The 26,954-nt window shown below is 51.0% G+C and overlaps 1 long non-coding RNA gene across 1 annotated transcript; it reads left to right on the top strand.

The window, feature by feature from the left end:
- The first annotated feature begins 5,521 nt into the window (after positions 1 to 5,521).
- LOC142564858 (uncharacterized) lies at positions 5,522 to 15,672 on the top strand. The gene is made up of 3 exons (XR_012824694.1): positions 5,522 to 5,703; positions 5,822 to 5,932; positions 13,876 to 15,672. It is a non-coding gene; the product is annotated as an uncharacterized LOC142564858 (long non-coding RNA).
- Positions 15,673 to 26,954: the final 11,282 nt, after the last annotated feature.

The raw sequence follows: 26,954 nt of genomic DNA, 5'->3' as shown, positions 1-26,954 counted from the left end.
CCTTCTTGTCGATGGGCTGCGGGAACTTTGCGATGTCAGCTGTTTTCTGTGGGTCGGGGCGTACTCCGGATTTGCTGATGACGTCGCCTAGGAACAGAAGATCACTTTTCGGGCTTCAGAGTGAGCCCCGATGACTTGATGGCCTCTAGTACTGTCACAAGCCGCCTAAGGTGATCATCGAAATTTCCGGTGAAGACGACGACGTGATCCAAGTAAACAAGACAGGTCTGCCACTTCAATCCTGCTAACACCGTGTCCATGACGCGCTGGAACGTTGCAGGCGCCGAGCACAGTCCGAATGGCATGACCTTGAACTCGTAGAGGCCGTCTGGCGTGATGAAGGCAGTCTTTTCGGAATCTCTCTCATCGACTTCTATTTGCCAATAGCCAAACTTGAGGTCCATCGACAAGAAGTATTTAGCGTTGCAGAGTCGATCCAATGCGTCGTCTATCCGTGGAAAGGGGTATACGTCTTTCTTCGTGATCTTGTTCAGTCGACGATAATCGACGCAGAAACGTAGGGTTCCGTGCTTTTTCTTTACCAGGACAACAGGAGATGCCCACGGGCTTTTAGACGGCTGGATGATCTCGTCGCGCAGCATTTCGTCGACTTGTCCTCTTATAGCTTCACGTTCTCGCGGCGAAACTCCGTAAGCGCTCTGGCGGAGTGGTCGAGCGCACTCCTCGGTCATTATGCGATGCTTTGCGACTGGTGTTTGTCGAATCCTCGACGGCGTGGAAAAGCAGCCTTTGTATCGTTGGAGCCGACTTCTAAGCTGTTGTTGCTTAACCATGGGGAGACTTGGATTAATGTCGTAGTTTGGTTCGGGAACTTTTGTCGTCGGGGTAGACGCGGCGGAATCCGAGAGTACAAACGCATTACAAGTTTCCAGAATTTCTTCGATGCAGGCGATCGTCGTGCCCTTGTTGACGGGCTTGAAATCCTGGCTGAAATTTGTCAGCAACACTTCAGTTTTCCCTCCGTGAAGTCGAGCAATCCCTCTCGCGACGCAAATTTCACGGTCTAGCAGTAGACGTTCGTCACCCTCGATGACGCCTTCTACGTCGGCAGGTGTTTTGGTGCCGACGGAAATGACAATGCTGGAGTGAGGCGGGATGCTGACTTGACTTTCGAGCACGCTTAAAGCATGGTGACTACGAGAGCTCTCCGGCGGTATCGCTCGATTTTCTGGCAGCGTTATCGACTTCGACTTCAGGTCGATGATTGCGCCGCGTTGGTTCAGGAACTCCATGCCGAAAATGACGTCTCGTGAACCTTGTTGGAGGATAACGAAGCTGGCAGGGTAAGTCCGGTCATGAACGGTAATTCTTGCCGTGCAGATTCCAGTCGGCGTAGTGAAGTGTCTCCAGCGGTTCGAAATTGAGGGCCTTCCCAAGAAGTTTTCACTTTCTTCAACTGGGCACCGATGTGTCTACTGATTACGGAGTAATCGCACCCTGTGTCCACTAAGGTGGTAACTGCGTGGCCGTCGAGAAGCATGTCGAGGTCGGTGGTTCTTTGTCTTGCGTTACAGTTAGGTTTTGGCGTCGGATCACGGCTGCGTCGCGTTGACCTGTGGCTGGTGTGGGACGTCGTCAGGACGTCTTCGTCTTCGTATTCTTTGCTTCCACACTTCGTCGGGACGACGACGTGTCGTTATATCGTCGACGTAGTTTCTTCGGCGTCTTCGTCGGCGGCGGAGGATCTTGTCAGTTCGACGAACAGCAACCGCACCTCCATCGGTTGCTGCTTTTAGTTTTCCGGATATGGGCTCGCTGACCGGCCCCGGGCTGGGCCAGTGTATGGACGGTGCTTCGTCGACAGCTAGCGGCCTGGTAACGGCGAACGGGACGGTCGTCGAGAGTTCCACTGAGTGGCGGCTAGGTAATCGGCGATGTCACGTGGGTGCACCCAAGCTGTGGACGCGGCGCGTTGACGGCGAACCCTCTCAGTCCCAAGTCGCGGTACAGGCATCGGCGATACACATGGCCGGCTTCTCCGCAGTGATAGCAGAGCGGGCGGTGGTCGGGGGCTCGCCAAATGTCCGTCTTCCTCGCGTAGGTGCGCTGGGCGACGGGTGGGCGTGCTGGCGGAGGCGGCGGCGGCGGCGGCGGACGACGGAATTGCGGCGTTGAAGGGCCCTGGCGCGGTCGCGGAGGGGGCCTTGAGGGCGTGCGACGGCGGCGTAGGTCATCGCTTCTGGCTGGGGCTGCTGTAAATGAGGTTGCACCTCAGGAACCCCAAGCGATCGCCGAATAGAATCAGGAATGCTTTAGACTTCCGTCAACCAAAGGACCAAGCTGGATTCCATAAAGGCTACTCAACAATAGACCATATTCAGACTATCAATCATGTGATAGAAAAATGTGCGGATTATAACCAACCTTTATATATAGCTTTCATTGATTACGAGAACGTGTTTGATTCAGTCGAAGCCTCAGCCGTGATGGAGGCATTGCGGAATCAGGGTGTAGACGAGCCGTATGTGAAAATACTGAAAGATATCTATAGCGGCTCCACAGCCACCGTAGTCCTCCATAAAGAAAGCAACAAAATCCCAGTAAAGAAAGGCGTCAGGCAGGGAGATACGATCCCTCCAATGCTATTCACAGCGTGTTTACAGGAGGTATTCAGAGACCTGGATTGGGAAGAATTGGGGATAAGAGTTAATAGAGAATACCTTAGTAACTTGCGATTCGCTGATGATATTGCCTTGCTTAGTAACTCAGGGAACCAACTGCAATGCATGCTCACTGACCTGGAGAGGCAAAGCAGAAGAGGGGGTCTAAGAATTAATCTGCTGAAAACTAAAGTAATGTTTAACAGTCTGGGAAGAGAACAGCAGTTTACGATAGGTAGTGAGGCACTGGAAGTGGTAAGGGAATACATCTACTTAGGACAGGTAGTGACTGCGGATCCGGATCATGAGACTGATGTAATCAGAAGAATAAGAATGGGCTGGGGTGCGTTTGGCAGGCATTCTCAGATCATGAACAGTAGGTTGCCATTATCCCTCAAGAGAAAAGTTTATAACAGCTGTGTCTTGCCAGTACTCACGTACGGGGCAGGAACCTGGAGGCTTACGAGAAGTGTTCTACTTAAATTGAGGACGACACAACGAACTATGGAAAGAAGAATGATAGGTGTAACTTTAAGGGATAAGAAAAGAGCAGATTGGGTGAGGGAACAAACGCGAGGTAATGACATCTTACTTGAAATCAAGAAAAAGAAATGGCACGAGCAGGACACGTAATGAGGAGGGAGGATAACCAATGGTCATTAAGAGTTAGGGAATGGACCCCTAGGGAAGGGAAGCGTAGCAGAGGGCGGCAGAAAGTTAGGTGGGCGGATGAGATTAAGAAGTGTGCACGGACAACATGGCCACAATTAGTACATGACCAGGGTAGTTGGAGAAGTATGGGAGAGGCCTTTGCCCTGCAGTTGGCGTAACCAGGCTGATGATGATGATGATTATGATGATGATGATGATGATGATGATGATGATGATGGTGGTGGTGGTGGTGGTGGTGGTGGTGGTGGTGGTGGTGGTGGTGGTGGTGTAGATTGGCGAATGGCTACGCGTTCTTTGCGTAGTTCGTCGAAGCTTTGACAGAGACTGACGAGTTCAGAGACTGTCGACTGACTTTTCGCCAACAACATCTGGAAGGTGTCATCTTCAATGCCTTTTAAGATATCGCGGATCTTCTCGGCATCGGCCATTGTGACGCCAACGCGGTTGCAAAGGTCAACAACATCTAAACTGCTAAATGTCTCCCCGCACTGTTACGCACGGCCACGGAAACGCTGCACGGCGCGAAGCTTGCGAACGGCGGGGCGCCCAAATACCTCTGTCACGTTAGTCTTGAAGTCCGTCCACGTCGTCAGATCACGTTCGTGGTTGCGGTGCCACACGCTGGCGACACCGCTCAAATAAAACGACACGTAATTCAGTTTTTTAGCGTCATCCCAGTGGTTATGTATGCTCATCCGGTCGTAGTCAGCGAGCCAGTCTTCTACGTTATGGTCTTCGGTACCACTGAATATGGGTGGGTCGTGTTGCCTCAACGGGCCGGGGGAGACCACGGTAGTCACCGGGGCAACGGGTTGTGGTGGTCCTTCTTCCGGCGTAATGGAGACGGGCTGCAGTGTCTGATTACGAAGTTTCAGAATTCCGGTTGTACCCAGCAGCCTTAACAATTGTAAGGGGAGTTTATTCGGCTCGTACAGCAGCAGCGACAAACTCAGCACCAGCAGGTACGGCGCAGCCAGCGAACGAACTGGGTGTGAGCCACGCGATGGCATTGGGGCTTTTCAGCCTGCGATCTTCTTCGTCACAATTGCAATAAAAATTTCTAGAAAGTATGACTATAGCGAGATAGTATTTCTTGAAAGCTTGCGAATGTGGAGGGGTAAAACATGTTCAGCGCACCGTATGTAATTTTTCAGTTTTGTCCCGTGCTAGATGGCGAGTTTCGCGTCGCAGTAATATTTGTCTGCGGCACTTACTCCGCCCACGCAATTTGCCGCCAAGTCAGTGAGCTGGGCTTCTTCCGAGTAGAATTACTTCTTTACAGCGCTGAAAATTAAGACAGATAAAGGAAATGACAGCAACGGTACTATAATTTAACTGGTTTACTAATGCACAGACAGTACAGGTGAAAAACAGGGCGTGGAGGAATGATGAAGCAATAAATGTGTGCTATCCTGACTTACAACACAAGAAGCCTACGTTGAACTCAGTCTAGGACCCGATGCCAGCAGGTACGATCAAGGAACGGCACCGATAGCCACCCTGCCGGCCTCGTGAAGGGAAATAGTCGCCAAGCCTCACTTCTTTCCGCAGCCCATGCTAACCTGGGCCCTGCCGCGATCCGCGAGCTGACGATACTCGCCACCTTACCAGTCTGTTCCAGAATAAATGTGTACTCATTGCGCATGGGGGACAGAATAGATGACCAAGCTAGCCAGTCAGCCATTTCGGCTGGTCGCGCCGTATGCCGTATGCCATATGCCGTGGCCAACGAACGACCTTGAGCCACCGTTGCCTAGCAACGCCGCAGCCGCACTCGAACAGATGGCGCCGCCGTCGCCGCTCGCTCCACCGGGTGTGCTCCGCTGGGGTAGAGGTAGATGAGGTGTCGCCTCGCGGGGTGTATATATATATATATATATATATATATATATATATATATATATATATATATATATATATATATATATATATATATATATATGCGCGCTCGCCTCATTGTACTTAGTCGTTATAGAGAACGCGAAAGAGACGAAACAGCGACAGAACGAAGCGTGGAAGAGACAACGCGCTCAAGAGACGCGAGAAGAACGCGCCGCACGACTCGAGAAGCGTTGTAAAAGCCTAGTCGTTACCTGAACAGTGTGTCTTATCGTGTCCAGACAATAGAGCTAAACCAAACGCTTAACCACAGGCTAACAGCACAAGCGTAGCCACACCGCTCTTGCTTTCGCAATTCAACTAGGGTTAACCAGAGCTAAACGACAGGCAATTTTTTTTTCTTTTCTGAGAAAGACATAAAAACGGGCGAAAGCAGAATTTCCAGTGTTCTTTACAAGAGTAGGCCTTGAGTTTTTACCATGTTTGAGCCAATACTATAGCTACCGAGAACATGTTCGCGCTCATGAACTGACGTGCGCTTACATATTCAGGAGGAGTTTCCACTTAATTGGCGAGTCACTCAAGCCATGAGTGAAATAATTTCATTTTTGTTTCCCTTGTACTGCTTATTCTCAATGAGGTCCTTCAGTCCCGATTTATGTTGTATTCGTTCTTCATTAATTTTTTAGGTGTGCCGTAAGGATGGCTGGGAAGCACCGAAGTACTTGCCTAAACATGCATACAACTTGGCGGAGAAGAGGACAATCACCTACCTAACCGAGACAACTATAGTTACACTGGTGAGTTCACAAGCTGGCCTGTCGTTGAAGCCTCTATTAATGTGACTGCTATTCACAGGGCACATCGAACACTTCCGTATTTTTTTTTTCTATCTATGTCGGCATCCAACCATTTTCCTGCCACGCTAACTTCATTGTGGCACTGTGCTACTGAGAATACCGCAATGGGTATCTTTGGCCACTGTAATGAGTAGAAACCCTATGTTTAGGCACTATACAAAGGCTTTTTAAGCGCCTATAACTGGCACTAATCGTGTTAATTAAATAAGCCCCCCCCCCCTACACAGGCTGAAATACGAGGAACTTCCGCTTTGCCTCTGAGGATAAGTTTCTGTGTTCTGGAAAGCCGAGTGCACTAAACCTCTCTTTTCTAATATGTACGTTCGCTATAAAATGGAATGAGGGATGGTGCATGATCTCAATGTTTTCGGCTTTCCTGTCGCACCTTTTCCCGCTCAGTATTGGTCTCTATGCGATAAGGGAATGCTGCGGACAAATATTTGTACTTCGGAACTTTCGATGATTCAACGCTCTCTGGAAGTCCAGAATCACCACCTGTCAAAGCCTCTGACGGTTCTTTCAGTACCAATAACTACAGTTTTTGTCTTAGATTGAAGACTTGAACTTAGAAAGAGGTCCATTGGGGATGGTGGCGAACCTCTATGAACACACTAAAGTAGCCTCACATACCAGGTCAGAGCTGCGCTAGAGCATTCCAGTTTCTCGGTGATGCTGACTAAAAGCGTAAAAGGGGCGCATAAGTGCGCTAGAAACATGGAAGTTTATTGCCACGTGGTTCAGTCTCAGTCCTTCTGGATGCCGGTAGCTGTATGAGCCCCCTACATGAATTTTTGGTTCTGTCACATGCGTGGAGACCTCGTATCTCTTGGTTATGATGGTCAAGATGGCGATCTTGAAATGGCGATCAGCCCTGTCCATGCAGGAGGAGCTTATGATGATGGTGTTTTTAATCTCGTTGCCCGGAGTTGATCTAGTGAGGTTGAAGCCGTGGAGTGGCCAGTGGACTTGGTGACAAGGTTGCGGAGGCACAATCGATGTATGTTGATGCAGTGGACGCCACCATGTACACGAAGAACGATGTTGTATTGAGCGGCCAGAAGTGGCGGAGGACGACGCAGAATGTGGCTCACTTGTGGTGGAATTTTGAGGGTGCTTGGCGAGGTCCGCGAAGGCTTCTTGGTGTCGGAGTAAACAAAATACTCACGCCAATCAAGGATCTGTTTCGGTGTGATGGCGACGCTGTGCACGATGCCGACTTGACTCATAGCTGGTGCGGCTGCTACCGCGGATGAAAACTACGGGCTTCCACGACTTGTCTTTTAAGGCGAAAGCCTCTATAGGCTCATGGTGAAGCTTGTGTCAGCAGGCCTGACCACCGGAGTTCCCGCCGAAGAGTCATCACACCATATTGCTACGAAACAGCCACCACAGTGTGGCTGCACTGAAGAGGAGGAAGACGACGTCGACCCGCTTGATATAGCGTCGCCATTGTGGCCTTCCGTTAGCTTCCTCTGAATAAATGTATATAGCATTGGGCTACAGCTACACGTAACATTAATTTGGTGGAGGTGGGCGTTCCCCGTACCGTCATGGAGCTTCGCAGCGGTCGCAACGGCGACAGTGCAACTTCGGCTCCTGCTGGCGGCACTTCATCTACACAACCGTTTCAGCCTGCAGCCCCGACCTACGTCGCCGTTTCTCTACCTCGGGTTCCTGGTGTTTTCAACGGAGTCGGCCGTCCTGATGTTGACGACTGGCTCCGCTTATACGAACGTGTCAGCACCAGTCACAGGTGGGATCCGACTATTATTCTTGCGAACGCTCTTTTCTACCTCGACGGAGCTCCACTTGCATGGTTCCAGACTCACGAAGAGGAGATCTCGAGCTGGAATCTCTTGAAAGAGAAGCTCCGCGATCTTTTTGGAAATCCGTTCGGTCGCCAAGTCAATGTCAAAAAAGCCCTTGCCACACGTGTACAGACGTAGAACGAGTCCTACGTGTCGTACATTCTCGACGTCTTGGCCCTTTGTGCCAAGGCTGACCCGACCATGTCTGAGGACGAGAAAGTTAATCACGTCCTCAAAGGCAATGCTGACGATGCCTTCAATTTACTGGTGTTTACGAACGTCACCAGCATCAATACGATCCTCAAGGAGTGCCGCCGTCTCGAGCAGGCTAAAAGCCGCCGGGTATACCAGCACATCACGCGACTTCCCAACACAGCTGCTACGTCATCTTGTGACGACCTCTTCCACCAGCCGTCGCGATGTGTCAACTTGACCCGCATCAATCGTCGTGAGGTCGAAGCGGCGCAACGGGCGGCCCCTTCATTCCGATCCCCTGATCATTCTCCGGTGACAATCTCCTTGATACAGGCCGTCGCCCGTCAAGAGTTGTCCAACGTCGGCCTGCGATCCATTCGTTCCGTACGCTCAGAACCTCTCTCTCCACGCTCGTCCCCACCGCGCTCTTCTTACTCTTATGGACAGCGCAACCCCTCAGAATGGCGAACCGTGGACGACAAGCCGATCTGTTTTTACTGCCGACGCATTGGACATGTCGCTCGCCATTGCCGCAGCCGCTGGACTTCTCCGACTCTTTATTCTTCTGATTACCACTCTCACCCCTCTAGCATCCTTTTCATTCGCCCCTTCTATGCCCGCTGCATCATCTGATCCTGCGACACCTTTGACACGACCCCGTTACTCCCGCTCACCTTCTCCCTCCCTTCGTCAAACTCTTCGCCTCCGTCACGCCCTGCTCCTTCTCCGACCTACTCGCCGCACCCCAGACCGGAATACTAGATAGTGCAGCTTCTGGAGGTGACGCTGCAATGACGACATTGGCACGAAATCCTCGCTTCACATTATCCACGAACAATCTCTTGGACGTTCTCGTCGACAATGTTCCTGTGTGCGCGTTGATTGACACCGAGGCGCATGCGTCCATTATGAGTGCTGCTCTTCGCCGTCGGCGCAAGAAAGTTCTGACGCCCGCCCCGAACCGAGTTGTACAAGTCGCCGATGGAAGGACTGTCGCTATTGTTGGCATGTGCTCTGCCCGACTCACCAGTGCTGAGAGACATACCATCGTTCATTTGACCGTCATCGAGCATTGCCCTCACGAACTCATTCTCGGTCTGGATTTCCTTGCCAATCATTCTGCCCTCATTGACTGTTCGGTCGGCTCACTTCGCCTTGACTTGCCTCTTCTTGCCGAACCTGTGGACCCCCCTCCAAGCCGTTTGAGCTGCATGGATTTTATTCACCTACCGCCCCACTCTGTGACACCCGTCGACTTGTTGTCCTCACCAGCTGTACCTGACGGTAATTATGTGGTCGCACTAATTCCGGCAGTTACACTTACACGTGGTGTTACCGTGCCGCACAATGTGCTGACAATTACTGGCAACCGCACCTGCCTTCCTTGTCAATTTCGCGCTAACCGCGCAAGTTCTGCCTCAGGGGATTTCATTGGCTATAATTAGCGCTTTGCAGGATGATGAGATCCAGCCATTCACAGTGGAAGATCGTCACAGCTCAGCCCATACCGTGACGTCATCGCACGGTACTGACGTCGACATTGAGAAGATGGTTTCCTCTGACCTTACACCTTCTCAAGCTGAAGCTCTTTGCCGCGTTCCTGAAGCCTATCGCGACATTTTTTTACTTTGACATTCGACCCTTAGGTCAAACGTCCGTCGTGACCCATCGCATAAACACTGGCGATGCCAACCCTATTCACCGACGTCCATATCGTAATTCTGCGTCCGAACGAGCTGTTATCCAACAGGAAGTTAAAAAGATGCTTGTAAAGGACATTATCGAACCTTCATGTAGTCCCTGGGTTTCTCCCGTCGTACTTGTCAAAAAGAAGGATGGAACGTGGCGTTTTTGTGTCGATTATCGCCACCTCAACAAAATCACAAAAAAGGACGTGTACCCTCTGCCACGTATTCATAACGCTCTTGACTACCTGTACGGTGCCACCTATTTTTCTTCTATCGACTTACGGTCCGGCTACTGGCAGATATCCGTCCCCGACATGGACCGAGAGAAGACTGCAATTTTTACCCCTGACGGCCTTTATCAGTTCAAGGTGATGCCTTTCCGTCTCTGTAACGCGCCAGCCACCTTCGAAAGAATGATGGACTCTTTGCTTCAGGGGTTCAAGTGGTCCACCTGTTTGTGCTAACTGGACGACGTCATCGTTTATTCGCCCACTTTTGACACGCATCTGGACCGTCTTTCGGCGATTCTTGGCGTGTTCCGCCACGCCGGTCTCCAGCTGAACTCGTCAAAATGTCATTTCGCTCGCCGCCAAATAACCGTCCTCGGACACCTCGTGGACGCCCGAGGCGTGAGACCTGATCCGGACAAAATTCGCGCCGTTACGAACTTTCCTGTTCCAAAGTCTACCAAGGACGTTCGCAGTTTCGTAGGGCTGTGCTCTTATTTCCGACGCTTTGTGAAGGATTTTGCGACCATCGCACGTCCCCTTACCGACCTCTTGAAGAAAGACGCTCCATTTTTTGTGGGACCTCACCATGCCGCATCTTTTTCGCAGCTCACTACCCTCCTTACCACACTTCCCATTTTGGCCCACTTTGACCCGTCTGCCTCAACGGAAGTTCGAACTGATGCCAGTGGTCACGGCATAGGAGCAAGGTTAGCACAACGCCAGCGTGGACATGATCGTGTTATAGCCTATGCCAGCCAACTTCTATCATCCGCCGAGCGCAATTATTCAATCACAGAGCGCGAGTGCCTCGCTCTTGTGTGGGTTTGCGAAGTTTCGTCCATACTTGTACGGACGCCCCTTCTGTGTCATCACTGATCACCACGCGCTCTGCTGGCTATCCTCGCTTAGGGACTCCACGGGACGACTCGCTCGCAGGGCGTTACGCCTGCAAGAATATACCTTCTCCGTGGTATACAAGACGGGACGCTTGCACCAGGATGCCGATGGTTTGTCCCGCTACCCCGTCGATGAACCGGCTGATGCGGACGCCATCGCTTGCGTTTTCTCTGTATCCCAGTTGCTTGAAATCGGCAACGAGCAACGCCGCGATCCCTCATTACGAGCCGTCATCGACCATCTGGAGTCAACGCCTGGCGACGCCTCTCTCCGGATGTTTCTCCTTAAGGAGGGGACATTATAACACCGCAATCTCGATCCACACGGCCTTGACCTTCTGCTCGTAATTCCATCACACGTGCGTCCGACTGTCCTCCAACAACTTCACGACGCTCCCTTGGCTGGACACTTGGGCGTCTCGCGCACATACGACCGTGTACGACGTTGATTCTTTTGACCGGGTCTCGCCCGCTCCGTGCGGCGCTACGTTGTCGCTTGTGAGCCCTGTCAGCGCCGGAAGAAGCCCTCCACAACTCCAGCTGGATGTCTCCAGCCCATCGACATCCCACCGGAACCCTTTTTCCCTGTTGGTCTAGAACTGCTTGGACCGTTTCCTCTCTCGGGCTGCGGAAACAAATGGGTCGCCGTCGCTACTGAATATGCTACGCGGTACGCAAACACCAGAGCCCTTCCGAGAAGTTGTGCTACTGACGTTGCTGACTTTCTGCTCTATGACATCATTTTAGTACACGGTGCTCCGCGCCAATTACTCACTGACCGTGGCAGCAGCTTTCTGTCGGCAGTCGTCGAGGACATCCTCCGCTCCTGCTCGACAAAGCACCAGTTCAGCACGTCCTACCACCCACAGACCAACAGCCTCACGGAGCGCCTCAACCGGACCATCACCGACATGCTTTCGAAGTACGTTGCGAAAGCCCACCACGACTGGGATCTTCACTTACCATACGTGACGTTCGCGTATAATTCATCGCGTCACGACACCGCCGGCTATTCACCATTCTACCTTCTATATGGCCGAGAACCCGCGTTGCCCTTAGACACTTTGTTGCCCTCGGCAACACGTTCAGCCACTGAATACGCCCGCGACGCCATCGCACACGCCGACCACGCCCGCCAGCTCGCCCCCACCCGTCTCAAGGAGCATCAAAGACGCCTCTATGATTGCCACCATCGCGACGTGCACTTTACTCCGGGTTCTCTGGTGCTTCTCTGGTCACCCATTCGACGTGTGGGCCTTTTTGAAAAGCTGCTGTCGCGCTACACTAGCCCATACCGTGTGGTATGACAAGTGACCGATGTCACGTATGAAGTCGTCCCCGCCGACCCCACAGCGTTATCGTCGGCTGCAAGTGACATCGTTCACGTGGGGAGACTAAAGCCATACCATACTCCTTTCACCGCGGATGTGTACATTAAGCACCGGGATGGTGCTTCTACTGCCGGGGGTGATGCTACGAAGTAGCCACCACAGTGTGGCTGCACTGAAGAGGAGGAAGACGACGTGGACCCGCTTGATATAGCATCGCCATTGTGGCCTTTCGTTAGCTTCCTCTTAATAAATGTATATAGCATTGGGCTACAGCTACACGTAACAATATGAAGACAGATTAAACAATGAAAAATGATTGATAGTGACAGTTAGTTAATGATAATGGTATAACAGGGATTGGTAGAGGTTAATAATGACTAGTAATGACTAATAATTACTACTAATGATTTGTAATGACTACTAATGACTCCGAAATGACCAATATGTCTAAAGACGTCTTGTAATGACCTCAATTGATTAAAATGACTATAAATGTGTGGCAGAGAGCAGTAATCACTAAAATGAGTACTAATGACTTGTAATGACTAGTAATGACTATACAATGATCAATATCTCTTACGACAACTGTAGCAGCCACCATGGATTAGACATGACTAAAAATACTTAGTAAGGAACAGTAATGACTAATAATGATAGAAATTACTTGTAATGACTACTTATGACCAGGATATGACGAACATCTCTAACGACGCCTTTTTACGACCACTACTGATTAAATTGACTAAGAATGCTTAGTAGTGAGCAGTAATGACTAAAAGAAAGAAAAGAAAGAGAAGAGGCAAACAGAAAGAAGTGAATGATAAGACGAGGAAGAGTAGGCTTTCGCCGTTCACCTCTTTAGAGAGATCTTAAGAGACCCTCTAATTTTTTCTTTGGTTGCTACTAATCATCACAATCACCGTCTTGTGCAAGATAGCCTTGCCGCGTCAGCGCGCTGTCTATTTCACTCAGTAATAAAGCGTTTAGCATAATCACTGACGACTGAGGGGGTCGCAGACTGGGAAGAGCATCCCTGCGCATACGTGTAGGCTGTATGTACGCTTCTTTTGCAGAAAAATAATGCAGTTGATAGTTTGCGCTCAGCAGCCGTGTGTAGTGTTTTCTCCTAATTCCTCTTCCTTCTACGCTCTGCGCAACAGTTCTAATTATGTCGAACCAACAAGCCCACAGCGGAATTTTCCCTAATTGCATAGATCGACGTTTTGGTAAGAAATTAGGTGGAACGACCGTACATTTTTACCGCAAATGTGACTGCGCATGTCTCGTAAATTGTGCAATGCGCAAAATTCTTTACACCCGCTAGAATATGTCAATTGGTTTATGTGTCATGAGTAAATTAGTTAAAAAGAGGATTATTGAATGTTTGGTATTTAGATGATTAGGAATTTCAATTTCTTGGGCAAGTAATGTCTGCCTCTTCGAGCAGACCAGCTCGCGGTCTAGAATTGGGCCATGCAATTTGCGGTCTAGAATTGGGCCATGAATCTGCCACATGCAATTTTAAAAATTTTTGAAAGTGTTCGCTGAGCCACCGCCTATTACACCGATCTTGTCCGTTTTAGATCACCTTCTAGGAGAAGTTTCTGGAATTGTTATTTAAGGGATTAATTTTTTTACTACTGAGTTCCTTCAGTTCGTGCTAACACCTAACAGAGATGAACTTTTTTCCGTGCGTGGTGCGGTCTCTGTCGTTTCCTTTTTTTTTCTTTTACAGGCATGTGATGCCAAGCTCTTCAACCTAAAACTAAACTACGGCCTTGCTGCCTACGACATAGACTACGATGAAAGTCAAACATGCCAGGCTTTCGGCTTCGCAACATCACTTGGAGGCCCTTCTCGCCTGAACCGGGTCGTTAATATGCGCCAAGTGATGGATTTTTTGCGTACGAACTACACCAGCTCCAAAGACAACTTCAACTGCTTAGCGGTTTCGGACCCTTTAAACGCCCTGCTTGGTCGTTAAACTTATGCGTCCATATGGGTTTTACTCTGAAGTCGTCGTGGCCGCTGGACTTGTCAAGCGACCTTCTACAAAAAAAATATAAGAGGAGAGTGAGAAAAAAAAACTTCGTTTTTGAGTTGGGCATCACGTGTCCGTTTTCAAAGGGTTCAATGTTGCTTCTGCAATCCTCAACAATGTATGATGTACAGAATAAGCTAATTAAGAATAATTTTGTTGCGATAGCAATTACACGAACGCTCAAGGCACCACCATTGCCACTGTCGTTGTCGTGCTGTCCTGGTGACGGCGCATGCGCCGCTCCCACGCAGGGTGTTCGGACTCGAGGGGCGCCGAGTGCGTTTAGCTGCAAAACGGGGAAGCCCCGGGAACTCAGCATCAATGTTGCATCGTTCAATATTTTCAGCAGTGGAGCATGGGCAGAGTTCTGCCGTCCTCTGCTGCTGTGTGTGTCATGCGCGCCACACCGTAAGCACACTAAGGTTGGTGCTTATCTGCTTTGGGAACACCTTCGCCTGAGCCGCAGTCTACGTGAAATCAGTCTTATCTAATGGTACAGTCGGCTGGTCCCTACCATGCTCGTACTCTGTTTCGAACGATGTGGAGCCTGTTTTTTATCGGAGCTAGAGAAAGCGTGACCGAGCCCAACATGCAGCCACTCCCCAGAGCTGTCTTGAAGCCGAAAGAGCAGACACGTCAGCGCGTATTCTTTTGTAAACTAGGCGAACAGGCACCGACGCACGAACGGGGCAGACGCGGAGCCAAGAAAAGTTTCAGAAACATTTCAATTTCACAGCTTCCTATACGAGCCCGCGTGGAGGAAGGAAAGAAGTTGGGAAGGAACATCGCACAACGCGATTGAAGCCAACAGTGTCGTCCCAACACTTGGTGAAAACGTCAGAGCAGAGATGCTCTGCGTGAACGTGCGGAAGGTTTTAGAACTCACGGTTAATTTTTTTTTTCTATACCCACTCGCACGGAGGAAAGCAAAATTAAGCAATTATAAACGATTGCCTTAGTGTTCAAGGTAGATGCGCATGGCCATATAAAGCTTGATTAGGCACGTCGAGGTTTACAAGTTATCACATTCAAGTGCAAGCACTCTTACCTGTCCGCCGTTTTGCAGAATAAGTTGCCGGAATGATGATTCACTCAAATTTGTGCCGAATAAGTTTTTAACTGTGCAGTTGTTCAATAAAGGTGAATATCTCAGGCTGAATGTGAACGACCTGATATCTCTGAGAAGAGGCTTTTTGAGGTAGAGAATCACGTACATTTGATGCCAATTAGTGTAGTTTTGCCGGAACCTTGTCCAGTCGGGTAGGTGGGTTTGGGCATGGGATCTTGCCAATGGTTTCCTTCTGATGGTGGTGTTCGAACACTCTGCGTGTCAAATGTTTTTTGGTGAAGGTAAGGCCCGGACACGGGTCCCGAATCGTGGAGGTACCCACCCGCGTTGGATGTGCAGGGTGAGTGTGAAGAGTCAGGCCCAGCGTGGCCGCAAGTTCCCGTAGCCGACGCCCGCGCTTCTTTTCACGCACGTACTGCCAAAGTGTGATGTCAGCGTTGAAATCGCCCCCGATCACCCGGGGGGTCCCCGCCCGCAGCCTTCAGGGCGCGAGTCAAGAGGGCTGCGAAAATTATATTTTTTGAGCTTCGGAGAACAATAAATCTTCCGTATATGTGACGGTTCGTTTCTTAAGCGGAAGAAGGGTGACCTTCACATATGAATATTTAGTATTGAGCTCCAAATCAACCTGGTTCGCTGTATAATTTTTTGTGAACGCAGATACAGGAAGAGGGGTCCTGCTGGAACGTGGCATAATTTGTAAGGGTGGCGCCGCTTTCTGGCTCCTGGAGGACAACCACCGCAGGCAGTGAAGCGAATGTTAAGAGGAATCGCCGGAGGCCTGCCCGCTTGGCGTGGTAGCGGAATCCCCGGCAGTTGCATTGGGGCTGGGGGTGGTTGAACGGGTACGGGGGAGCGCCTAATTTGAAGGATGTCTTCCGTGGTCATTGAAGTGAAAGAGCGATTGTAGGGACCCTGGTCCGAAGCCAGCACTCGCGCTTCAGTTTCAATGGTTTCGGCGTGACGTATTTGGGAATCCCCGGCAGTTGCATTGGGGCTGGGGGTGGTTGAACGGGTACGGGGGAGCGCCTAATTTGAAGGATGTCTGCCGTGGTCATTGAAGTGAAAGAGCGATTGTAGGGACCCTGGTCCGAAGCCAGGACTCGCGCTTCAGTTTCAATGGTTTCGGCGTGACGTATTTGGATAGCTGCCAGACACGTGTTTGATAAGACCAACGGTTAGTCGGACGCCACGCGAGCATTGGTCGACGTGCTGCGAGACGATTGCGGGCATATTTTCAGGCATTTGGCTATCGCGGAGGAGATTGCCGCGGAAATTTGACTTTCTAGGGTATTGTAACGGGCGCGTGTACGGGCCTCAAGACGGGCCTCAAGTGCAGCTTCCACGCTCAGTGCTGCCTTCGGTGCCGTGTGCTCAGTTTACGTAGCCTCGGTTGCGGGAAGAGGGCGGAGTGGTAGGCTATTTTAATTGCGATTTTGGGAGGGCAATTTTCTTGAGCAGTGTGTCAATTTGGTACCTCGAGAGGTGCTATTTTGGTTTGCTCGGCACTGCGTGCCACAATTGGTAGGGAAGTGGCAGGGGAGGAGGAAGCAGCCCTGCCCGCACCGTTCACCTGCTTTCCGCTTTTCACGGCGTTGGCCGAGGCCCAGGCTAGGGTGCCCTAGCGCGGGTGCTGCCAAGCTCCAAAACAACCGGAAGTGAACGATGTGACGTCGCATCGCGACGCAGAACCAGTGAAGGCGGAGCTTAGTCCCGATGGCTCGGCGAACGAGTTGAGGAGGAAAAGCATGGCTAGAGAGGAGGGTAACATGTAATCGCTTAACGCTACATTAGTAAGTAACGCTTCACTTAAATTGTGGTGCGAATGTTCTACTTAAGCAGTACTCTACGCGTCTACAAAATTTGTCAGGACCGTTTCAGGGGCCCTTTAGGGAATTACAGGAATGGAAATGAACTGCCCGGTCATTCCATGAGTGGGAATGGGTTAAGCTTTTTCATTCCAGGGAATTGAAAAGAATAGCGGCAAGTTCTAATTCCCCGAAATGGATTTGAATGGGGGCGCCCACTCCGAAACACTGGTAGAGAGAGAAAGAGTGAGAACAAAAAAGCATAAATAGAATGCAGGGAGCTTAACCAGGACTGAGCCATATATAAGTTGCATTAAACATTCGCATGCAAATAAAATAACAAGCTTGGTGTCACGCGCTCATAACACATGAACAGAGCTCACTCGATGTCCACGAACACATTCTGTAGCAACGCTGGCGTGGTGGAGAGAGTGAATAGATGGGAGGGAATGCTTCTGCTTAAAGCCCCTTAAACTTCGTAAAGTATCGGCACGCATTGAAGAATGCCGCCTCCTCCTCGCGCGCTCTGGCCGAGGCTGACGCCGCGTCGCTATTGGCCTAATAGCATCACGTGGGCCCTCGCGCCGTGCTTCAGCACGCGACCTCCAGCAGCGGGCGTGCGATGAGATAGCGCACATGCAGCGACCAGCTATCTCGCATCACCCGACTGTTTCACGTGCCGAAGATTACCTCCAATTGATTGATTAATTGAAAATATTATTATTAAACCGAGCTGGGGTGCCCGCCTCTTAACCTACACGTATGTAGGAGGGGGGAGGGGGGGAGGACGAAGCAGTCCCTGCGCGTTGAGGACGGTAAGTCTTCACGGCCTCAACGGCCAGGCGGATTGCTCGACGCTGGTCGTCTTCGCCTTCGCTCTGGAGCAAAGCCTCCCAGGTTTCTTTACTGTCAATGTTTTCCTTGGGCCTTGGGGAGCCAGCACACTCCCATATTATATGGTCTAGCGTACCTTTTTGATTAGCTCCAAGATAAGGCGGCAGCCGTGTGCGCGTTCAGCCGCGCGAACAACCATGCAGCAACCAAGGCCGGGCTAGTGTAGGAGACGCGCGTGGACCTCTCGTGATCGCGCGTGCTTGATCACGAGGGCTCCAACCTTAGGCGCGCATGTAGCAACCACCCTTGGCTCATTCTCGCACACATTCCCTCGCGTAACTATGCCTCACGATCACGCCGTTACGCAGTGATATCTGACGCCTAGCGATGTCAACCTCCCGCGCCTTGACATCCATTGGATAAACTCCTAAAACACCAAGTCAGCCGCGAATATCTGTAGCTTTATATGGGTATGGCTTGACTGCGATAGCAATTATACTGTCACGGGTATAAAACTATTTACAAGATGTATTTACAAAGCATATATAAACAGCAGCTGAGAATCCCGAGAGCCTGTTGCCACTTCGTCGTCTTCACCACCGACGACATTGTCCTCTTTTCCACCGTAACACGACCCCCGGCAGAAAAAGCACCGTCCCGGTGTTTCAGACGGGGCCGTCGGTAAGGGTCGAGAGACGTGTCGAGTCGAGAGATGTCGACATCAGGTGATGTGGAACCGGGTGGCATAACGGAGGTCTCGGGGATCATCTCGTAAGTGACATTGGTCACTTGACTTAGAACACGGTAAGGGCCTTTGCAGCACGGAAGGAGCTTCTCGGAGAGCCCCACTCAGCGGCAAGGGGACCAAAGTAGCACGATAGAGCCTGGTGAAAAATATGTGTCACGATGGCGGTGATTGTAAGCGTGTCGTTGAGATTCCTGCGATGCCGCCAGACGAGTACGGGCAAGCTGGCGCACATGGTCAGCGTGGGCGATGGCGTCGCGGGCATGCTCGGTCCTCGAATCCTGTATCAAGGGGAGTGAAGCGTCCAATCGTAATACAAGGTCACGACCGAAGAGTAAGGAAAAGGCGGTATACCCAGCAGTATCGTGGCGTGATGATTTATAGGCGAACGTGACGCAGGGCAGCGCCACATCCTAATCCTTGAGGTCGGGTGAAACGTATTTCGATAGCATGTCAGTAATAATCCGATTAAGTCGCTCAGTAAGGCCATTGGTCTGGGGAAGATAGGAGGTGGCCAGTTTGGGCTTGGTAGAACATCAGCGTAGGATATCGGCGATGACTTGGGGGAGGAAAGAGCGGCTGCGGTCAGTTAGGAGCTGTCGCGGGGTGCCATGTACTAAAATGATGTCCCGGAGTAGGAAATCTGCGACGTCGGTTGCGCAGCTCGTGGGAAGTGCCCGAGTGATGGCATTGCGCGTCACGTACTCAGTAGCGACAGCGATCCATCTGTTGCCCGAGCTAGACTTGGGTGAAGGGCCGATCAGATCCAAACCCACGCGAATACAACGGCTCAGGTGGAATGTCAATCGGCTGTAAGTACCCGGCAGGAAGCGTTGCTGGCTTTTTGCGATGTTGACAGGGCTTGCAAGCAGCTACATAACGCCGTACGGAGCGTGCGAGGCCGGGCCAGTAGAAGCGGCGGCGCCCGCGGTCGTAAGTGCGAGCAAAGCCAAGGTGTCCGGCAGTTGCGGCGTCATGAAGCTCCTGAAGCACGGTTGAGCGGAGCTGTTGATGAACGACAAGGAGAAGGGAAGGACCATCAGGATCAAAACTGCGTTGGTACAATATCCCGTCGTTGAGAACGAACCACCGTAACGATGCATCAGTAGGAGCAGATTGCATTCGGTCAATGAGGGTCCTCAAAGTAGTGTCATGGCCTTGCTCGTTGGCCATGTCCAATAGCTGGGAAATGGAAAGAACACTTGCGGAAACGTCCATGTCGGCGTTGTCGGGCGTGTGTACAGGGTAACGGGACAAACAGTCGGCGTCCTTGTGCAGGCGACCACACCTATACACCACCGAATGGGAATGATCTTGTAGCCGCAAAGCCCATCGTCCAAGCCTCCCTGTAAGATCTTTTAAGGACGAAAGCCAACAGAGGGCGTGGTGGTCAGTTACAATAGAAAAGGGCATGCCGTATAATTTGGGGCGAAATTTCGTCACTGCCCACACAACGGCTAAACATTAGCGCTCGTTAATAGAGTAGTTCCGCTCCGCAGGTCACAAAAGACGGCTAGCGTACGCGATGACACGTTCATGACCGTGTAGAATTTGTGCCAAGATGGCACCGATTCCGTGGCCACTGGCATTGGTGCGCACATCTGTAGGGGCTGAAGTAGTGAAGTGTCCTAGAATCGGTGGGGTGATGAGCATGGTGATAAGGCGAGAAAAGGCGGGGGCCTGAGAGGCTTCCCATGAAAACGGCACACTTTTCTTCAGGAGATCTGTGAGAGGGCGTGCTATGGTAACAAAATTTTTAACAAAGTGGCGGAAGTAAGAGAAAAAGCCCACGAAACTTCGGACATCTTTTGCAGAGCGTAGAACAGGGAAATTTTTCACTGCACGAATTTTCTATGGGTCTGGTCGGATGCCAATTGCATTGACGACATGTCCAAGGACAGTAATCTCTCGATGGCGAAAGTTACATTCTTTGGAGTTGAGCTGTAGACCAGCCTTGCGAAAAACGGCAAGTACAGCTGAAAGGCGCTCAATGTGTGTGCTGAATGAGGGCGAGAACACAATATCATCATCTAGGTAGCATAGAGGAGTCGGCCACTTGAATCCTTGGAGTAATGAGTCCATCATACGCTCAAAGGTAGCCGGAGCGTTGCATAGCCCAAAAGGCATAACTTTGAAGTGGTAAAGACCATCAGGTATTATAAAGGCAGTCTTTTCACGATCTCTAACATCGACAGCAATTTGCCAATATCCGGACCATAGGTCGATGGGCGAAAAATACTGTGCCTCGTATAGGCAATCGAGGGCGTCGTCGATACAAGGTACTGGGTAAACACCCTTCTTCGGGATGCGGTTGAGGTGCTGGTAGTCAACGCAGAATCTCCATGAGCCGTCCTTCTTTTTGACCAGCATGACAGGGGACGCCCAGGGACTTGAAAATGCCTTTATGAAGTCTTTCGCTGGCATCTTGTCTACTTCAGTTTTGATGACGTGACGCTCCGAAGCTGAAACTCGGTAGGGTCTCCGATGGATGGGTGGATTATCGCCTGTATGTATACGATGTCTGACAAGTGACTTCTGGCCTAAGGGAAGGCTGTTCAGGTCGAATATATCCTTGTGGGAAAGCAATAGGTGGCACAGCTGTTCAGTCTCCGCAGGAAAGAGATTCGGGGCGATCATTGTCCTAATGTCGTTGTCAGTACATTGGCAGACCGGAAAGGCTCACAGGAAGCGTCGACAGCAAAAGTATCAACGCAAGTAACTTCTAAAGCAGTGATTGTAGCCAGGGTGATATCTTTAGGCAGAATTTGCTTAGCGAGCCCGAAGTTCACCACAGGGAGGTACGTGCGATTGTCTGTAATCCGCAGTATTGTATGCGGGACAGTAACACTGTGGGTGAGAATGATGGCAGTTATGGTAGCGGAGGTGTAATCACCGTCGGGAACTGGCACAGAAGGCGGCATTTCGATGTATGTCAAAACCTGTGGTGGAACGGGAACAAAAGCAGTCGGTCTTAGGCGAATTTCGTGTGGTGTTGGAGGAACGTCCAGTAGAGGCAGGTCAAGACGCACAGTGCTTGAGGAACAATCGATGAGCGCTGAATAGGCGGAGAGGAAGTCTAGGCCAAGGATGAGGTCATGGGGGAATTGGTCAAGCACCGTGAAAACGACGACAGTATGGCGGCCGGAAATGCTCACACGTGCAGTACACATTCCGACCACGGTCACCATGCTATCGTTGGCGATTCGTACGAACCGAGTAACGGCAGCCGTAACAATTTTCATTAAATGGCGGTGGCGTAGGCGTCTGGTCATAATCGATATGTGTGCTCCGCTATGACGCTATGAGGGCTGTGACGGGTGTGCCATCAACTTGGACGTCAAGGAGGTTATTTCTCGTAAACAGCGTCAAATGACGATTTTGCGGCGAATCCGACATTGCAGCACCACCTCGAGGAGCCGCATTGCCTAGCTTTCCTGCTGGGACGGTCCTGGGTAAGTCGGCGATGGCGAGCGGTGAAGCTGGGGCGGATGTGGCTGGCGACGTTCAGGCGAGGGCGAGCGAGCATAGCGGCGAGTCGAGCTAGTGGCGCCGGAAGCGTCGTAGAAGTGACGGGGTGAGGAACTTCGGGGCGAACTTGAATTCCGGAAGGTGTTTCGAAGACCAACGGCTCTGGCAGTGATGGGAAACGTGACCGATTCGGCCGCAGCAGAAACAGATCGGCCTTTCCTCAGGTGTACGCCAGTCCGATGGATTCCTCGTAGTGTAGGAATAACCGACACTGTGAGGTGGACTGCGATAGGACCGAGGCATAAGAGCAGGGCGGGTGTCAGGGCGACTCAAGGAGCAGGCGCTCCTTGAGTCGCCCTTATTAGCGATTTCCTGGCGAACCACGGACTGGATGAGCGATATCGTCTCAGCTGTGTTGTTCCTCGACGTCTGTTGAGGCGAGGCAGGAAACGCCGCTTCGAGTTCGTGGCGTACAATTCGGGTCACGTTTTCGCTTGGTGGTGGAGAGCTAGATTGGTCGGAGGGGCCGGTACAGGAAGAGGTCGCTGCAGTATTTGGAAGCCGTGTAAACTTATTGTATATACGGCGACTCTTCGCCTGCTCGAAGCGGCGTCATTCCTTCATGATGGCGTCGACAGTCGAGAAGTTTCTAAAGACCAAAAGGTTGAATGCGGTGTCCGAGATGCCTTTAATAATGTGCCCAGCCTTGTCCGCCTCTGGCATGGACGTGTCGATCTTATGACAGAAGACTAGGACATCCTGAATGTAGGAGACATACGTCTCGGTGGCAGTTCGAGCACGCGTAGCGAGTTGTTGCTTGGCGGCTAGTTGTCGACCAGTCGAATTGCCAACAACGTCGGACAGCTTTTCTTTGAACAAGTCCCAGCTGGTTAGCTCTTCCTCCTGTGTGTAAAACCACCTTCGCCGTGTTCCGTCGAGGTAGAACATGACATTGGCCAGCATTAGGGTCGGACCCCACCTGCTCTCCTTGCTGACGCGCTCATACATCTTCTACCATTCTTCAACGTCTACACCATCGAGGCAAGTCAACTTGCCGGGGCCTTGCGGCTTAGGTAGAGCAGCGTACTGGGTATGCGTAGTCGGCATTTCAGCTGCAGATGCGGTGCCTTCCACTACAAGCATGGTCCCAGCCTGGGTGAGACGTCCGCTCCGGAGCTCCGCGGCGAAGACGCGTACCCCGCACCTCCACCAAAATATCACGGGTATAAAAGTATTTACAAGATGTACTTACAAAGCATATATAAACAGCAGCTGAGAATCCCGAGAGGCTGTTGCCACTTCGTCGTCTTCACCATCGACGACCTTGTCCTCTTTTCCACCGTAACAATATCAACACACCAAGAGCATTTCTGCTGTCGTCGCGAGGTTCCTTACCGAGTCCAATGGCGATAAAATCGTCGCCGCGTGCCGCATGCTGTATCTGCCACCAAGAGCATGCGATGGTGAGTAGGCGATCGCGACTCAATCTCACGCACGAAAGGGAGGGCAGCGGTAAGGAAGCGCGCCGTCTTCAGTCGCGCTCACAGATCCGGAATGAAGGTAGGGAGGGGAACGCGTTCTACTCCGCGGGGCCTTGGCGGCCGCGCGCGCCATCCTGGGCGCGTATAAAAACATATCCCTTGTGCCCCAGGGGGTCAGAGCTGCGCGCCTATTGGCTGTCGCCCCAGGCCACTTCCGCTAGCATGGTGGCACCCTGGGCCTCGGCGTCCGAGGTTGCCTCCGAGATTTAAGTTTGTTTACGTTCCGACGCTGGGCTGCCGCCGCGGTGAACGCGATGCAGCAGTGGGCACTGACGCCCATTTGGTGATAGGAACACGCATCTTGCGTTGTGGTTTATCCGTGGCACTTGAAGTAACTTGAAATGCTTCAAGAAACGTCTGTGCAACGTTGCGCAAGGATTGTGTGCAGGCCTTTGACAACGCCGCGCCTCGCTGCTTAAAGCCGCGTCGCTCCGTTTTCAACGATGCTAAAGCATTCATGCGGAAAGTGGATGCGCACCACAGCGAGGAGGAAGAAGATGGCGGCACGATCATGGAGCCAAGTATTGAGACCACAACAATAACGACGACAAGGATAAGTTTTATTGCGAAAGCAATACTGCTCGCACTTTCGGCCCATCGGTGGTCGTGGCGCCTCCTTACACAGCTGCGCGTCACGTGACCGCGTGACGTCACGCCAGACGGAGAGACGGGGCCCCAGCTCGCGGCATCGATGGTGGAGGCGAAGCCTTGCGCGCCGCTGCTGCGGCGCTACCGAGAGAGGGCGCTCGCTGGTGTGACGTCACGCCAGACCGAAAGACGGGGCCCCAGCTCGCGGCATCGATGGTGGAGGCGAAGCCTTGCGCGCCGCTGCTTCGGCGCTACCGACAGAGGGCGCTCGCTGGTGTGACGTCACGCTAGGAGGATAAATTGGGCTACAGCTCGGCTCCTCGCAGTGGTCGGCGCGCTGCCTTGCGCTATGTCGGATGATGTATAGCCATAAGTTTAACAAAGGGCAACCATGTCCACACCATCAGCCGAACCAAGGCGCAACCAAGGGTATTGCTTTCGCAATCTTCCAGGCTTAACCAAGCTAAGCCTTCAGCCAATTTTTTTTTTTGCAGTTCAACGTACTTATTTCCGAGAACGCTAGTACGATCAGGTCGGACTTAACGCCGCATACGTTAATTACGCGGAGCGCGCTCTTGTCCAAAATAATTCGACGCCACACACAGTGAGTGAATGCCACGCAAATCAGAAGCCCGCATATATTTGCAGATTTGCATCCATTAGCCTTCAAAGCATGCTTCAAACCGTTAGCACTTCCCGGCTGCCGCAAGTGCGGCTTAGCTCTGTCCCTCCCCCCTCCCCCCCCACTCATTCTTCGTGGGATATGATTTTCTTATGCCCGCTATGCATGAAGGAAAAGCGCGTGGCCAAAATGCAATTGTCTCGCCTCTTATTGAAATAAATTGTAAACCAAGGGGGAAACTCTGCTAAAACATCGAGATTGCTGCGATTCTTCAGGTATGAAAAATAAAAAGGAAACGGTAATTTCTAATTGCTTCAGCGCACGGCTTCAAAGTAATGCGGCGAACCATTTTGTGTATTGCAGTGAAGCCAGTGAGAATTTGCGTGCATACGCAGTGTAAGCAACACGTTAATATAGAAACTGTAAACCTCACTCGGCCGCGCTTCTAGCCTTTATTATCATGTTAGGTGCTCACCTGAAGCCTCCGCGCTGAAGCATACAGTGTGTTGCAGTCAAACGGAGAGAATTTGCGCTCGTACTTAATGTAAGCAACATGTTATAAAATCTGGGAACCCCACCGGGCCACGGTTGTAGTCTTTATTATTTTAGGTGCGCACCTGAGGCCTTCATCTGCCGGTAATATTTTTCTTTTCGCTTGCTACAGAATTTCACCCCAGTACATATAAATATTGTGGAGAAGCTTTTTAAAACACATTCTCCATCAGCCGACGAGCTTGACCGGCAGATCTGGTTTTCGACGATCACCGACTGTGTTCGCCGCTATCGTTATACTTGGAGCCTAGCCTGTTTTTGAGAGCACAGGTTCGCCCAATAAAACACTACTTTCGCCATTCACAGTTTTGCTGCTTTCTTCACCGTCACTACCACATGACAATATTCAATCTACTACTAAAGTAAGAAGTACAGTGTCGAAATACTCACACAAGGTAGTTTTGAGTTTCACCATCGAGCAACGTAGTCTACTGTCTAGATTGTGCCTCTTGTAGCAAACAATACTAGGTGAGGCTGGACAACCAATTCATACAGGACTCAACGGTCATCACGCAGATACAAACCACAATTTACCTAAAGCAATAGCCAGGCACTTTAATGAATATAGTCATATGTTCGGCAAAGGAAGACTCTATATAGTACAAACAAATTTTCGTTCACCTCGCGAGAGGAAATATACGGAATCATACCTCATACACAAGCTTAAATGCCTGCACCCGACGGGAATTAATTTGCCACGTGGTAACTAAGAATCGCTAAAAGCTGTAATGTAACACATTATGTCACCAGCGAACCTTAATTTTTAACGTCGGCTATTCCTCGATTTCCCTTTTTTTTCTGCCTCTCCCATACCACTAAATTTAATGTACTCTTCCACGTTTCTACGCATATACAAACTGTACGACCCCTTTTCTCATATACACCTGCCTCCTCTCGCTTTTACTTTTGTCAACTTCCTATATGTTATTCCGGTTTTGTTCGCCCCTCTTTTTTTCTGCCTCCATTTATTTATGTTTTGAAACACTCTCACCAACATATTCAAGAGACCCAGACGCCAGGATACGTTTCTCCGTGCCTCAGCCACACAGTGTGTCGCCACTTCTGTATGCTGCTGTGACGACGCCTATGCTGAGCTTCTGAGGCTAACGTCCCGTGAAAGACGAAGCCGCTGCCTTCCGGTTACCCCCATTCATTTCCCCCCTGACCTTGTCCCCATCTCAACACCATCAAAATTATTCGATTGACTGCTGCTACGCTACTCAAGTTATTCTTTCAACTCGTGTCTTTTTTTGTTACTCGCGCACTGACCGGCTGTCGGGCTCTTCTAAAGCCACAAAAGCATGTCGCCAATTACACCCCTGAAGGCTCCCTTACCTCTCGCTCCAACACCCTCGTATGTCCTCCTTTTTCTTTTCTTTATTTGTCTTGCTCTCTTTTTTTTTCTCCCCGCCTTCAAACTCTCCCTCTCTTTTCCCGCCTTCTTACAGACTACGCCTAGAGACATCAGGCGACAGCGCTCATGTTCTTTTCAGTCTCTCCTTTTACTGCTGGCCACCACCAACAACCACCACACGTGACGTCACTG

Source organism: Dermacentor variabilis, chromosome 11 (genome assembly GCF_050947875.1).
Source record: "Dermacentor variabilis isolate Ectoservices chromosome 11, ASM5094787v1, whole genome shotgun sequence".
Taxonomy (NCBI): domain Eukaryota; kingdom Metazoa; phylum Arthropoda; class Arachnida; order Ixodida; family Ixodidae; genus Dermacentor; species Dermacentor variabilis.
This window is presented reverse-complemented; position numbering and strand designations above follow the sequence as displayed.